Source organism: Mustela nigripes, chromosome 7 (assembly GCF_022355385.1).
Source record: "Mustela nigripes isolate SB6536 chromosome 7, MUSNIG.SB6536, whole genome shotgun sequence".
Taxonomy (NCBI): domain Eukaryota; kingdom Metazoa; phylum Chordata; class Mammalia; order Carnivora; family Mustelidae; genus Mustela; species Mustela nigripes.
The window spans coordinates 76,141,457-76,154,426 of record NC_081563.1 but is presented as its reverse complement, the minus strand read 5'-3'; the positions used below and the strand labels follow the sequence as shown (position 1 = coordinate 76,154,426).

Below are 12,970 nucleotides of genomic sequence, written 5' to 3'. Positions count from 1 at the left end.
CTGTGCTCAAGGCAGGCAAGCCTGGCTGAGGTGTTTGGGTGGTAGGGCACTGGGACACAACAGGAGGTGAGGGAGGTAGGTTCCGCCTGCACCTTTCCAGCGGTCCTACACCTGTGCCTGAGTCCACAGTGCCCCCTGCTGGCGAGTCATCCCAGAAGCTCCCTGTGGGCAGCACCAGCCCCACCCTTGGGCTTTTCCCTAAGGTGACCACCAGGATTGCCTGGCCTCTGTCCTCAGGGAGCTCAGGCTGAGGGTCAACATGCACCCATGGCTCAGGAAGCCCAGGCTGGTGGTGGGGAGCCAGCGCCTCTGTCTGAGAAGGGAGCTTCCTAGGCCAGTGAATTCGCCATTCTTCTCCCATTAAATCACCGAAATCTCTTCAGGAGAGAAAGGTCGGCAGTTCGGCAGCGAGTCGGAAATGGTGTGTTCAAAGCCCCGCCCCTAGCCCTTGATTAAGGCTCCCTCCCACCGCCCGCTACCTCCAACCATGGACCCTCTGGGGACACTTCAGTGGAGGGTAGACGCTGAGAGACAAAGAGGGGCGCTGGTCCCCTACTTGCACTTGGGCTGGACCCCTCATCAGCAGCCTCACCATCCAGACACAGTCCTCCCAGCACTGCAGAGCCCACGGCTGCCCGCCTTCTTACCAGGCCTTATCTCCCCAGCAGCAACTTCCTTGTCTCAGCATCTCCTTTGCCTGATTCTGTGATGGGTGCTGCCGACTCACGGAGAAGCAACCCCCTCACTGGCCTTCCAGAACAGACATGCCACTGTTTCCCACATCTGCCCCTGCCCCTTCCTTGCCAGCATCTTCCCTGCTTGGTCCTTGAGGGCCCGCTCTGGAGGAAGGCAGCCCTCCATAACGTCCCCCAGATTGAGATCCAACAGGCTGTGGCCACCTCTCCCTGGAAATTCTCCCCCACTCCCCACCCTGGATTCTGCTCACTCTTTTTAAGACTTTTCTCTCAAACTGTGATCTTCCCAGACTGTCTATATAAGGTCAAGATGGCATTCCTCCTCCAGGAAGCCTTCCTGGATGGATCCCAGCTTCAATTCCCCCGCCCCGCTGATGTCAACCTTGTGTACAGTCCACTTTGTCCTGGGTACATTTGCTGTTCTATCTGCCCCACAGGTGCTCCAGGCCACAGGAGGAAATACTTATGTCACCTCTTTCCCTGTACCGCTGACAAGATCATACCTGCTCCTTGAAGCCCACATAAACCAGTGGTTCTCCGCCAAGCATGGTTTTGCCCCCAGGAAACATTTGGCAATGTCTGAAGATAATTCTGGTTGTCATGACTAGAGGAGGGTGCCACTGGTGTGTCTGGTGGGTAGAGACCAGGGATCCTGCAAACCAACCTACAACACAGCCCCGCAACAGCCCCATGACAGCCCCGTGGCAAAGAAATAGCCAGCCTAAAATGTCAATAGTGTTGAGGTTGAGAAACCCTGATTTAAATGAATTCACAGACTAGGTATTAAAATAGTGGCCACAAAGTGGGTAATGGCAGTAGGGGAAGGGGACAGAGCTGGCATTTCAGAACAGCCTCCCCTCCACGTGGCCTTTTCAGTCCCCTGAGCCTCCCTACTGCTTGGTCAAGCCTTCTGTAAGAGGAGGCTGATCTTAGCCAGAGGAGGAGGAGCTGGAGCCTGTCTAGAGGACCCATGGGGAAGTGGGTGCTGTGTGGGGAAACCCTTTGGGAGCAAGGGGTAGCTTGGTCTCAGGTTAGTTATCTATAAAATGCGGATGAGTGTTCCCTTCCAGTCCTAATGATCAGAGGTTCTCAACTGCCTCTGGCTCTGCACAAGTCCTTCCCTGCAGCACCCCCGCCCCGCCCCCCATGCTGCCCGGCAAGAGACCTCCCTCAGGGCTGAGGGTGGAGTACCAGCCATCAGCCCCTTAAACAGATTGGGGGGGGGGTATTGTGGCTTTAATTGCCCTCCCAGGAAACAGCTGTAAGCACAAGAATGCTTTGATAGGCTTCATCAAAGCTGCTCCATATCGCCTGGGGACTGCCTGGGTGGGGGGCATGCAGGAGCCTTCAGCTGGGAACAGCTGTTATCCAGGCCCCCATGCAGAGGTAGAGGCTATGAAAGGTGCCCCCTACTTTGGTGGGGTTAAGAATGTCCCAAGACTGGTTACCCCGAGGCAGGCCTCTCTAGAAGCTCTTCGGGGTCCTTCTCTGTACCCTCCCTGGGTGGGCTTAGGTGACCCATGGCCCTTGGCCTTTGAGGGGTGGCAGCTTTCCTCTCATGAAGAGTTCTTTCACAGGAGCAGCCCGAGTCTGATTCCCTGGGACAGGGGTCCACAAGGGGGGGTGGGCCTAGTCATCCCTTCCAGCACCCTTCATCCCACAGGGCCTCTGGGCATCTGGTGAGTGGGGAGAAAGGGGCCCCTGAGCGAGTGTCTCCCCAGAGCTCACAGATCTGCCTCACAAGGATCCAAACCTGTCAGGAAAAGGCTTGGTCTTTGAGGACAACAAGCAGGAACCAAAACTAACTTGAAACCTCTGCCAGACAGCAGCCCTTCAGGACTTTCCACCATGAAAACGTTGCACTCAGCAGCCCCGCCCAGCGTACACACCGCAGGCCACACACACACCCAGCTAAGCGCGAATCAGGCTCACTGGCTCAAGGCAGAGGGGACACAGCCAATTTCAGCTGCACCCCCGGCCCTGCTGTATCTGGGTGCTCATCCTGAGCCCCAGATGTCCCAGGCAGTTCTGCGAAAACTTCTCCCAACTGTGCTTCCACCGGTGGCTAAAAAAACACCCAACGACTGCCCTGAAAGCATTCCCAAAGATTTTTGTTTCTTCCCATCTGGCTAATGCAACCGATTACCCGATGGCTAGGTTCGGGAGAGCTGTCACCCCCAAGGGTGATAGCCATGATGGTGGTGGTGGCAGCGACAGCCTCGATCGCCAGCACTGAGTGCGTGCTAACTACCCCCAGGGACTGTGTGCTCCGTGCCTTGCTGACACCACCTCATTCAACCAGGTAGCTGCTGTTATTATGCCCATTTACAGGTCAGAAGACTGAGGTGCTGAGGAGCAAAAAACGTCTGTAGAGACAACAGCGTCAGAACTGGGGAGAAAACAGGTAGAAACATGATGGGCTGTGGGTCAGTGCCTGGGTGGGCTGTGTCTGCCTTGGGACCCCTTGGGAGGACACCTCCCCCCAAGTGTGGTCCCACCCACACGTCCTGAACCACCTCTTAGCTCTTAGGTTAAACATTACCCTCTGATGTCCTTCTCCGATAGTGTGGAGTGTGTGGTCAGACCAGGGGCCCTGGGGCCTAGGGCCTGGGTTCTGGGCAGAAGGTCCGAGGGGAGGGCTGCAGGCGGAGCTGGGAACTGCTGAGCTGGAAGCCCTGGTTCTTTCTTTCTTTCTTTTTTTTTTTTTTTAATTTAAGTGTGGGAAGGACTCACCCAATACAAACACAAACGCAGATGTGAAAGTACATAAGCAACTTGATAAGAGTATTGTCACAGGAATTAGGACATTATCATGAGGACAGTTTGGAATTCATAAATGAGGCCTTCTCAGAAGATATCAATGCTAGCCCCAGTTAGACTGATTGTTAAAACATAAGGCTGAGCTAATCCAGAATATCTACATTCCAGATATTTGATTCTAGAATTAATCTTGAACTCCCTGTGAATCGATGCTTTTATTATTTTTATTTTTCTCCAGTTTGAGTGAGATATAATTGTATTAGCTTCACGCTGTGTTTAAGTTTAAGGTGCACCCAATGATTTGAAATCTGGAGAGATTGCAGAATGGCTATGACAATAGGGCTAGTTGATATTCATTACCTTACATAGCTGCATATTTTTTTTTCTTGTGGTAAGAACAATCTCTCCCATGTTTCTATGAGTTCTGGTTTTGTTTTGTTTGTTTTTCTTCAGATTCTACCTATAAGTGAGACCATGCAGTGTTTGTCTTTCTCTGTGTGGCTTTCTCTGCCGGGCCCTAGTTCTGAGAGCTGTGGGCACCTTTGGAGGGAGGTTGGGAAGGAGGAGGGTGTGTCTAAGCCAGAGCCAGGCTTTGTCTTAGATAGGACAAGAGTGCTTAAGGAAAAAAGGCAGGGGTGAGGGAGGGGGAAGCATGAGGAACTTTCTGGAAATCTGTGCCTTTTGCCTTCTTTCTGAACTTCCCTTCTCCTCCCCTCACCCCTCCTCCCACCAAAAGCCAGGATCCAATTTCCTCTTTTTCTCAAAATACAACTCAAAACAGATTTAATCTCTGGGGATTGTTCTGAGAAGGAAACCTGTAGAGGCAAGTTGTCTCTGAACTCACAAGAGAAATATATATATATCTCGAACATCTGAAAATAAAAAGTCCATGTGGTGTGTGAGGCCACTTGAACTTCTGGCTGCCGGCCACCTGTGTCCTGCCTGCAATAGAAACCAGCAAGGGCCCCATCTTGGGGTTGGCGGATCTCTCCTGTTCCCACCCCATGGGGACTTTTCAGAAATAACCACAGGGCAACTCTAAATCGGGTGAGGGACCAGCACCCCATGACCCATGATGGAGGTTAAGATTGCAGATTCCTGGGCTTCCTTCCAGCTGAATACACTGGAATTTTCTAGAAGCCCTGAAGCTGCAGACAACCTGAGCAAGTTCGGTCTGCTAGCCAGTGGCCCCACTCGCTCTGGTGGGTGCTGGGAGCCTTTCTCACACACTGCTTCGGAGACCATCCTCTGCAATGGAACTTTCGAGCTCTCGAGAACTGCCACCTAATGTTTCAGTCATTCTGAAGTGAGGTCACATGTAATGGAATGGGTGTTGTTCGGTGTGTGAAACATGTGACCCCCTCTGGTGCCAGGTGTACTGAGGGCACAGGGCGACCCAGTAGGACACGCTGGAGTCACCTGAAAGGTGGCGTTCCAGCCCATATTTGAGTGCTACAGGAATGATGCTCCCTGAACCCTTTCCTCCCATCACTCATGGCCACAGACGCGAAACAGATGGTCCCACAGAAAACCTGGGCCTTCTCGCCCTCTGGCACATGCTGTCTCCAATCCACCATGGGCCCCCTACCTGTGTCTGTGGGCCTCCCTACTGGGAGTCACCAGGCCAGCATTTCCAAAACTGTTTTTTGACAACATTAGTATGTCAAGGAATGTAATAAAACATCTTCCCACAAACATACAAAATTAGCAATATTTTCCTATAAAATGCATTTGCAAAAAATATGCATGAAAAGTGATGAAATTATGAATGCTCTTAGCATCATATGATGCTTGCTTCTACGCCAGCTTGCTGGGTCTTCAGACTTGAACAAGGACAGCAGCTCTGCAGGTTCTAGACTTGCTAGTCTCTCTGTAAGTTGATTCCTTATAATATATTTCTTTAGGGGTAGATATAGTTAGATAGATCCTATTGGGTTTGTTTTGTTTTGTTGCATTGACCAGTACAAAATGAGGCTCTCTCTACTCAGAGATGCCAGGAATTCCCTCCGGGGCTTGCTTGTCACAATAAGCAGTGCTGGATGGTGAGATCTTTGAGGACAAGAGTCAGGACTGGTGTTCTCTCCTGTGTTGGTAGACTGTGACATTGGGGGACCCCACATGTGACTTGCTCGAGCATGTGACTTGCTTTGGCCCATGTGACATTAGAAGTGTGATGCAAGCATAGATCTGACCAATGCTTGCTTCTCCTCTTGGGGCTTGTTCTCTTGAGCCGAAGGCCATCGCTTAACCAACTGAGCCACCCAGGCGCCCCACTCTTGGAACATTCTTGGGGAAGCTAGCCATCCAGTTGTAAAGAAGCGTGGGTAGACAGATAGATGATGGTACAGCACTTGGAGAGAGAGCAGCCTCGTGGAGGAGCTGAGGCACCAGACTCTATAGAGGGTCTTCTTGAACTTTCCAGTTGAGGCCAGCTGAGAAGAACCATCCCACAGAGCCTGGACCAAATTCTGACCCATAAAATCATGAGAAATAAATAAACTGTTGCAGTTTTCAGCCACCAAGTTTTGGGGTAGTTTGTTACATGGCAATAGATAACTGAGATGCTTATAGTAGGTGTGTAATAAATGGGTATGGAATGAGGGAATGGCAAACCACAGTGTTGGCTCTGGTGGTAGTCCTTTGCACGGGTCCTATACACTCATGAAACCTTGATCACACGTACCACCTTGTGATCTTGGAATGACTAATTCTTGGAATGACTAATTATATGTATCCATTTGACTGGAGGCCATGGGATCCCCAGATGGTAGGTCAAACATTATTCTGGGTGTTTCTATAAAAGTATTTTTGAATGAAATCGGTAGACCAGTAAAGTAGATTGTCCTCCATAGTGGGGAGGGGGGACCAGTCAGTGGAAGACTTACATAGAACCGAAGGTTGACCTTCCCCAGAGGAGGAGAGAATTCTCTTGCCTGACAGTTTTGGAAGTGGGGCATTGGCTTTTCCTGCTTCTATGCCAGCTTGCTGGGCCTTCAGACTTGAACAAGGACAGCAGCTCTGCAGGTTCTAGACTTGCTAGTCTCTCTGTAAGTTGATTCCTTATAATATATTTCTTTAGGGGTAGATATAGTTAGATAGATCCTATTAGGTTTGTTTTTTGGTTTTGTTTTGTTGTTGCTGTTGTTGTTTTTGAGAATCGTGGAAAGTGCAATAGCAAGAACAGGTGTTGCTATAACAAATAGCTAAAAATGTGGACACAATGTTAGAACTGGGTGATAAGGAAAGGCTGAAAGAGTTTTGAGACCTGTGCTTGAAAAATCCTAATCACCTTGAGGGGACATTTGGCAGGAATATGGACATCAAAGTCCATTCTGACGAGGGCTTTGGAAGGGGAAAAACTGCAGAGAATATAGCATTGTGGTAACTAGCATGTTGATGGAGTATGACTAGTAGAGATGCTTCTGGTAAGATCTCAGGTGGAAATGCCCAAGGTGCTCTTGGAAGCAGAAGGAAAGGCAATCCTTGTTATAAAGTAGCAAAGGATTTGGCTGACTTATGTTCCAGGGTTTTGCGGAAGGCAGATCTTGTGTCACCCAGAGCATTTTTTTTCTAAGCAAAGTGTTAGAAGGGCGGCCTGATCCTTCCTTACCACTGATAAAAAAATGTGAGAGATGGGGATGGGGGGCGAGGGGGAGGAATTGAAAGAATATTTTCAGCAAAAGGAAACCAGAACTTGAAGATTTGGAAAATCCTCAGCCTATCCATATTGCAAAACATGAGAAAGTGTGTTCTGGAGAAACACCAAAGATTTGGCTGGATGATTATTCTGTAAAGATGACCCACGAATTAATCAGCTGCCTCTGCTGAAGCCAGAAATAGGATTGGGACTATGGCAGCAAGGCACAGCCTGTGGGGACAGAAGGGGCCAGAGGAAATGGAATGAAGGAAGCCGCTCAGATTTCTGATCTACAGGACAGGGCACTAGAGGATCCAATCTCGAACATGGTTGTCCTTCCAGAAGACGAAAAGTGACCATGAAAGTTATTTAGAGATCATAAGAGCTGTCACTCTTACCATAGGTCCAGGGGATGCCACTATCTCTTGGCTTCAGGGTGAGGGGCCCCTCCTCAGAGTGAGGGGGACAGGAGGCCCGCCCAGAGCGGAGGGGGCAGGGTCACTGCTGAGGGCCACAGAGGTAATGCTGCTGCCCCAGGGGGCACAGAGGGCAGAGCACTAAACTAAACAAGTTTGACCTGGAGCCTTAAGATCAAATAGAATTTGCCTTGTGGTTTCGGACTTGCTTAGTACCCTTCCTTCTTCTCAATTCTCCCTTTTGGGTGGGAATGTCTGTCTTTTGCCTGTCCCGCCATTGTGATCCAGAAGCACAGAACATGTCTGGTCTCACAGGTTCGAAGCTAGAGAGGAATTCTGCTTTGGGATGAATCATACCTCCAGCCTCACCCAGCCCTGATTTAGATGACGTTTAGGGAGACTTCTGACTTGGTGATGGACGGGTCGTCTCTGGGGCTGTTGAATGGTGTATTTTTTTAAAGATTTTATTTATTTTTTATTTGTCAGAGAGAGAGAGAGAGCACAAGCAGGGGGAGCAGCAGGCAGAGGGAGAAGCAAACTCCCCGCTGAGCAGGAAGCCTGATGCTGGACTTGATCCCCGGACCCTGGGATCATGACCTGAGCCGAAGGCAGACGCCCAACAACTGAGCCACCCAGGCATTGCAGAGTGAATGTATTTTGCACGGGAGAACGATGTGAATTTGGGGAGCAAGATGGCAGAATGTTATGAACTGAATTGTGTCCCCCTAAATTGAAGACTTAACTAACCATGGGACTGTATTTGAGATGGGGCCTTGAAGGAGTAAAGATTAAATGGGGTCACAAGGGTGGGCCTTCTCTAACAGTACTGGTATCTTTTTTTTTTTTTTTTTAAGAGTATTTATTTATTTATTTATTTGACAGAGACACAGCAATAGAGAAGGAACACAAGTAAACGGAGTGGGAGAGGGAGAAGCAGGCTTTCCGCTGAGCAGGGAGCTGGATGTGGGGTCGGATCCCAGAATCCTGGTATCATGACTTGAGCCGAAGGCAGATGCCTAACAACTGAACCACCTGGATGCCCCTCCTGGTGCCTTTATAAGAAAGGACAACAGATTTCTCCCTCTCTCTCCTTGGGTGCACACAGAGAAGGCTACATGAGGGCCCAGCAAGAATGTGTGTTTGCAAGCTGAGGAGACAGGTCTCACTGGAAGCCACATCTGCCAGCACCTTAACTTGGGCCTTTCAGCCTCTAGAACTATGACAGAATACGTTCCTGTTGATTAAGCCACCCAGTCTGTGGTCTCTTGCCATGGTGGGCTGAGCAGACGAATACAATTCCTCACAACTTTGGTGAGGGAGGAGCCAGGCGCACTTGGATTTCAAGTTCCACTTTCATGGATTGCCTCACTCGGCCAATACAGAAGTTCTGCTATGGGTCAGACATGGTGCAGGCACTGGCTTCAATGGTGAGCAAAATGGTCGCCCTTCTTGTCCTCACAGAGCTTAAGAAAGTCATGGAAAGGAGACGCATGTTCACCAAATAACAGCTCAAATAGAGAGAGATTAGTAACGGTGTTGAGGACTGTAAGGGGATGTCACCTCGTCAAGGAGGTCAGGGACAAGTTTTCAAAGAAGTGACGCTGGACCTGAGACATGAAGGGTGATCAAGACTACACTAGGTGAAGTGGGGAAGGAAAAGTATCGCACACAGAAGGAACAGCATATGCAAAGGCCGCTCCCACCAAGGAGGGAGTTGGTGAGCGTTCAGGGACCAAGGAGAATTCTGTCCTGCCTGGAATGGAGAGGAGATGGGTGGGCAGATGGCATCCAAGATGAGGCTGGCTCTCTCCTGCTGGCTGGACCACAGCAAGGTTTTGTCACAGGAGCAGTAGGAAGCCACTGATCTCTCTTAACCTGGGATTTGGCATGGTCAGATTTGCATTTCTAGAAGATGCTTGTGGAGGGTGAGACCGCTGAGGGGGTTAACGCAGAAGTCCCGGAGAGGTGTGCAGAGGTCTTGGACCAGACTGGTGGCTACAGACATGGAAGGAAGGGCTGGATTGGGCAGCTGTCTGGGGAGGCGAGGGGTAAAGTAACTGGGCTTTGGGAGATGTGGGCAAGCAAGGAGTCAGCCATAACCTGAGTTCTCGGATTTGAGCTCCTGGGTGGGTGGTGGTGCCACTCACGAGGGAGAGAAGATGGGGAGGACCAAGTCAGGAGTGGAGGCAACTACTTACCTAATTGGGTGAACTTAAGCAGGTTACTTTGAAACCTCTGTGTGCCTCAGTTTCCCTACCTCAGTACTAAACGTGAGGTAATGTACGAAGAGACCCGCTCAGCGTAGCCGCTCCTGTAGGTTGGGGCTTCCCGCCTTTCCCTCTGTGAGGTGGCCTGGCCAGAGGCTACTGTTCCCATTTTAAGGATGGGGAAACTGAATCTCGGTAAGGCTGGAGTCTCGCCCAAAGTCACACACTGTTGGATCCAGGCTTCCAGAAAGGTCATGGGAAGAGCCTTCCTGCATTGCCAGGCTGCTTTCCATAGCAGCACGCAGATCTCCGGAGCAGAAAGCGTGCACTCATCAGCAGCTGTCATCCCTGGAAGCCTGGGATGGGGCAGGAAGAGAGGAGAAAGTTCAGGTGGGAAAAGGGGGGGTGGGGGAAAGGGGATGAGGGAGCGCTGTCGTGAGGGCAGGCCCACAGTCCCTAGAGAGACAGGCCGTTAAACACTAAATTCATAGAGGAGCCAAACTCCAACACGCAGGCTGGTCACAAGGTTTAGTCATTACTCACATGAAGTCCAAGGTGGGTACTCTGACTGGCAAGAAGCCTGCCTCTAAGGGGAGATCTGGGCACTCCAGCTCCTTCTGTCCTCAGGATTCCGCCATCTCCTAGACCACGTGATCACGGCAGCAGGGGAAAGAGAGGTAGACGAGGCACATGTGTTTCTTCATGTCCTCAGCCCACAGGAGAGACGCATGGCTTCGGCTCACACTCCGTTGGCCGCCCTTGATGACGAAGGAGGTGGAAGTGTAGTCCAGCTCGGTGCCCAGGAAGAGGAGGACATGAGTTTGGTGACCAGTTACCCAGGCCTGCTACAGTAGGTCAGGGCTAAGCTCAGTCAAGGGGGCAGGGTGCACCCAGGCTCTGCTGGAATTTCCCACGCGGACCAGCTCCAGGTAAGTAAGTTGAAGGAAACAGGATTGATTCCAGGGCACTGGCTGACCATTAGCAAGGTTAAGGGCTATGAAAACTGTCTCTAGCCGAGGCCAATGGGAAACCTATCCTGAAGGCCTCAGGAGAGCAGGCTGTGAGGAGTTTGTGAGAGAAACCACCTGGACTGCACCCCCCACAGCATTTGTGGGCTGGCAGAGAGAGGAACCTTGTGAACTGTAACTGGGCGGCCTTGACGAGAGGGAAGCCTCCCTGAGAAGGGACATTTGGACAGAGACGCAAAGATGCTGAATCATAAGGACACCTGTCCGAGGGCAACGGGAGCAGCAAGTCCCAACCCCCTGTGGTAGGAGCAGGCCTGCAGTGTTGAGGACCCCGCTGCAATAATCTGGGCTAAACCAGAGACAAAGGTGGTGACAGTGAGCAGGGGCAGGGGGAGAAGTGGTTAGATTCTTGATCTATTTTGTATGCTTATCCCTCCTTACCTCACTTCCTTCCTTTTTTCAGTTTTCTCATGAAGACACACTGAGGTGTTTCCACATCCGTGCCCTCTTCTAGACTGTACACCCTTTGAGGGTAAGGCCTGGGCCTGGCTTCTCTCCCTAGCCTCACACCTGGCCCGGAGAGGGCCCAGTGCCAGCGCCCAGCAAACAAGCCTGTGGAGAGACAGCACGTCCTCCTGAGTCATCAGATTTCACGGGGCTGAGCCGAAGCCCTGCTTGTCAGCATGTTGCTCACTGATGGGAAAAGCTTTCCTGTGGTCTAGACACTCCTGACTCCAGTCTAAAGAGACCTTCTAAAGAAGGTCAGTGTGTCCAGTGGAAGGAGATGGGGCTTTCCCTCCCTGAGCTCACAGACCTACCTGCTGGGAAGACAGCTTCACGGGTTCTATTTTTTCCTGGATGTTCCCACCTGCTGACTTCCCCAGATGTGACAGGATACACAGAGAGCTGTGTCCAGCAGGGATCCTGGGCCCCAAGCAGTCTGGCCCTGGGCTCCCACACTGCTGGGCTCTGCACTGCTCGCTCACTGGCTTGTGGGTGGGATCCCCAGTGGCTTTGCGGGGCGGCGAGGGGGGGGTGGTGGTGCCTTGAGCGTGGTTGTGGCAGGCTTTGTTTAATCTGGGCCCTTCCCTGCAACACCTCTGCCTCCCCCGCCCCCGACTTGTACAGGAACTTGGGTACAGCTGATGTTTACAACCCAGCAGCCCATGGACTTGAGAGGGCTTCGAGAAGCCCTACAGCCTTAAATTCAGCACGTTGCTATAGGCTTCCAGCTTTCTCCAAAATCGCATTCTGAGAGTCATGGGTTTCCTGTGCTCTCATGCCACAAATTAATCGCCATTTCACTTTTCCCACAGGTTTCATCCCTTATCCTGTGTGCAGGGGCTCACGGTGTAGTGGTTACAAAACCCGTGAGCTCTGGAACCGGACAGACCTGAGTGGGCATCAGAGCTTCCATTCTTCCTCGAGAAGCTCTCTGGGCTTCAGTTTTTTCATCTGTAAAATGAGCACAGTCATAGTATCTCCCCAGGAGCTCAGCTGTGACGATGAACTAGGGTATGACTTCGTGCCTGGACCCACGATCATGCAAAGCTATCCTTGTCCTTAATCATAACTCCCAGCGAGGCAGGGCTCAGGGCTGGTGCGCATCCCTGCGGGCTCCGAATCCTGCCCCTCTTTCCACCAGCCTCTCAGTCCAGTTCCACGTTGGGCCAGAGCAAAATGGGAAAGCTGTGCGCATTCTGGGCCTCTGGGGGAGTCTTCGAGTGGCTGAATCTGTGAATGATTCTTCTGCAGGTGCCAGGACCCGACCGTCCCATCCTCGCCCAGCGCCAGAGTCTGCCTGCCAGACCCTTGTCAGCGGTTACAACCAGCAGCTGCCTCCCGCTGCCCGAGTTTTATCAAAAGCTCAGTTGAGAGAAATAAAGTTCATGGGGGTTATTTAAAGGCCATGCATTCCATCCATTCTTCCAGATGAGACTTATCCCTGAATCGAGTCGGGCTCTCATGAAGCTGAGTTGCTCTTGGACCACATGATTTAGCTGCCACAAAATCTTTATTATGTCTCTCCCTTATGATGGGGCTTTGTGGAAAAATGGCTGGAGGAGGCAGGCTGCTGCGTTTATTTTGGGATGCTGCTGTCGCTAGTTCCTGCTGCCCCAGTCCGTGCTCTCTGTAAGACCTAGAGGGAAATATATTTTAGGTCCTCGTTCCTGGCAAAGCTCTGTATCCTCAGAGCAATCGGTGGGCTTCTGACCTCTGGGCAAGGGGACTTGGGAAACTGACCCCCATTCTCATTTTACTTGGGCTGCCTGGAAGCTTGGATGCG

The 12,970-nt window shown here is 51.3% G+C and overlaps 1 long non-coding RNA gene across 1 annotated transcript; it reads left to right on the top strand.

The window, feature by feature from the left end:
* The first annotated feature begins 10,283 nt into the window (after positions 1-10,283).
* On the top strand, positions 10,284-12,582 carry LOC132022587 (uncharacterized). The gene is made up of 4 exons (XR_009405635.1): positions 10,284-10,644; positions 11,147-11,444; positions 12,000-12,198; positions 12,439-12,582. It is a non-coding gene; the product is annotated as an uncharacterized LOC132022587 (long non-coding RNA).
* Positions 12,583-12,970: the final 388 nt, after the last annotated feature.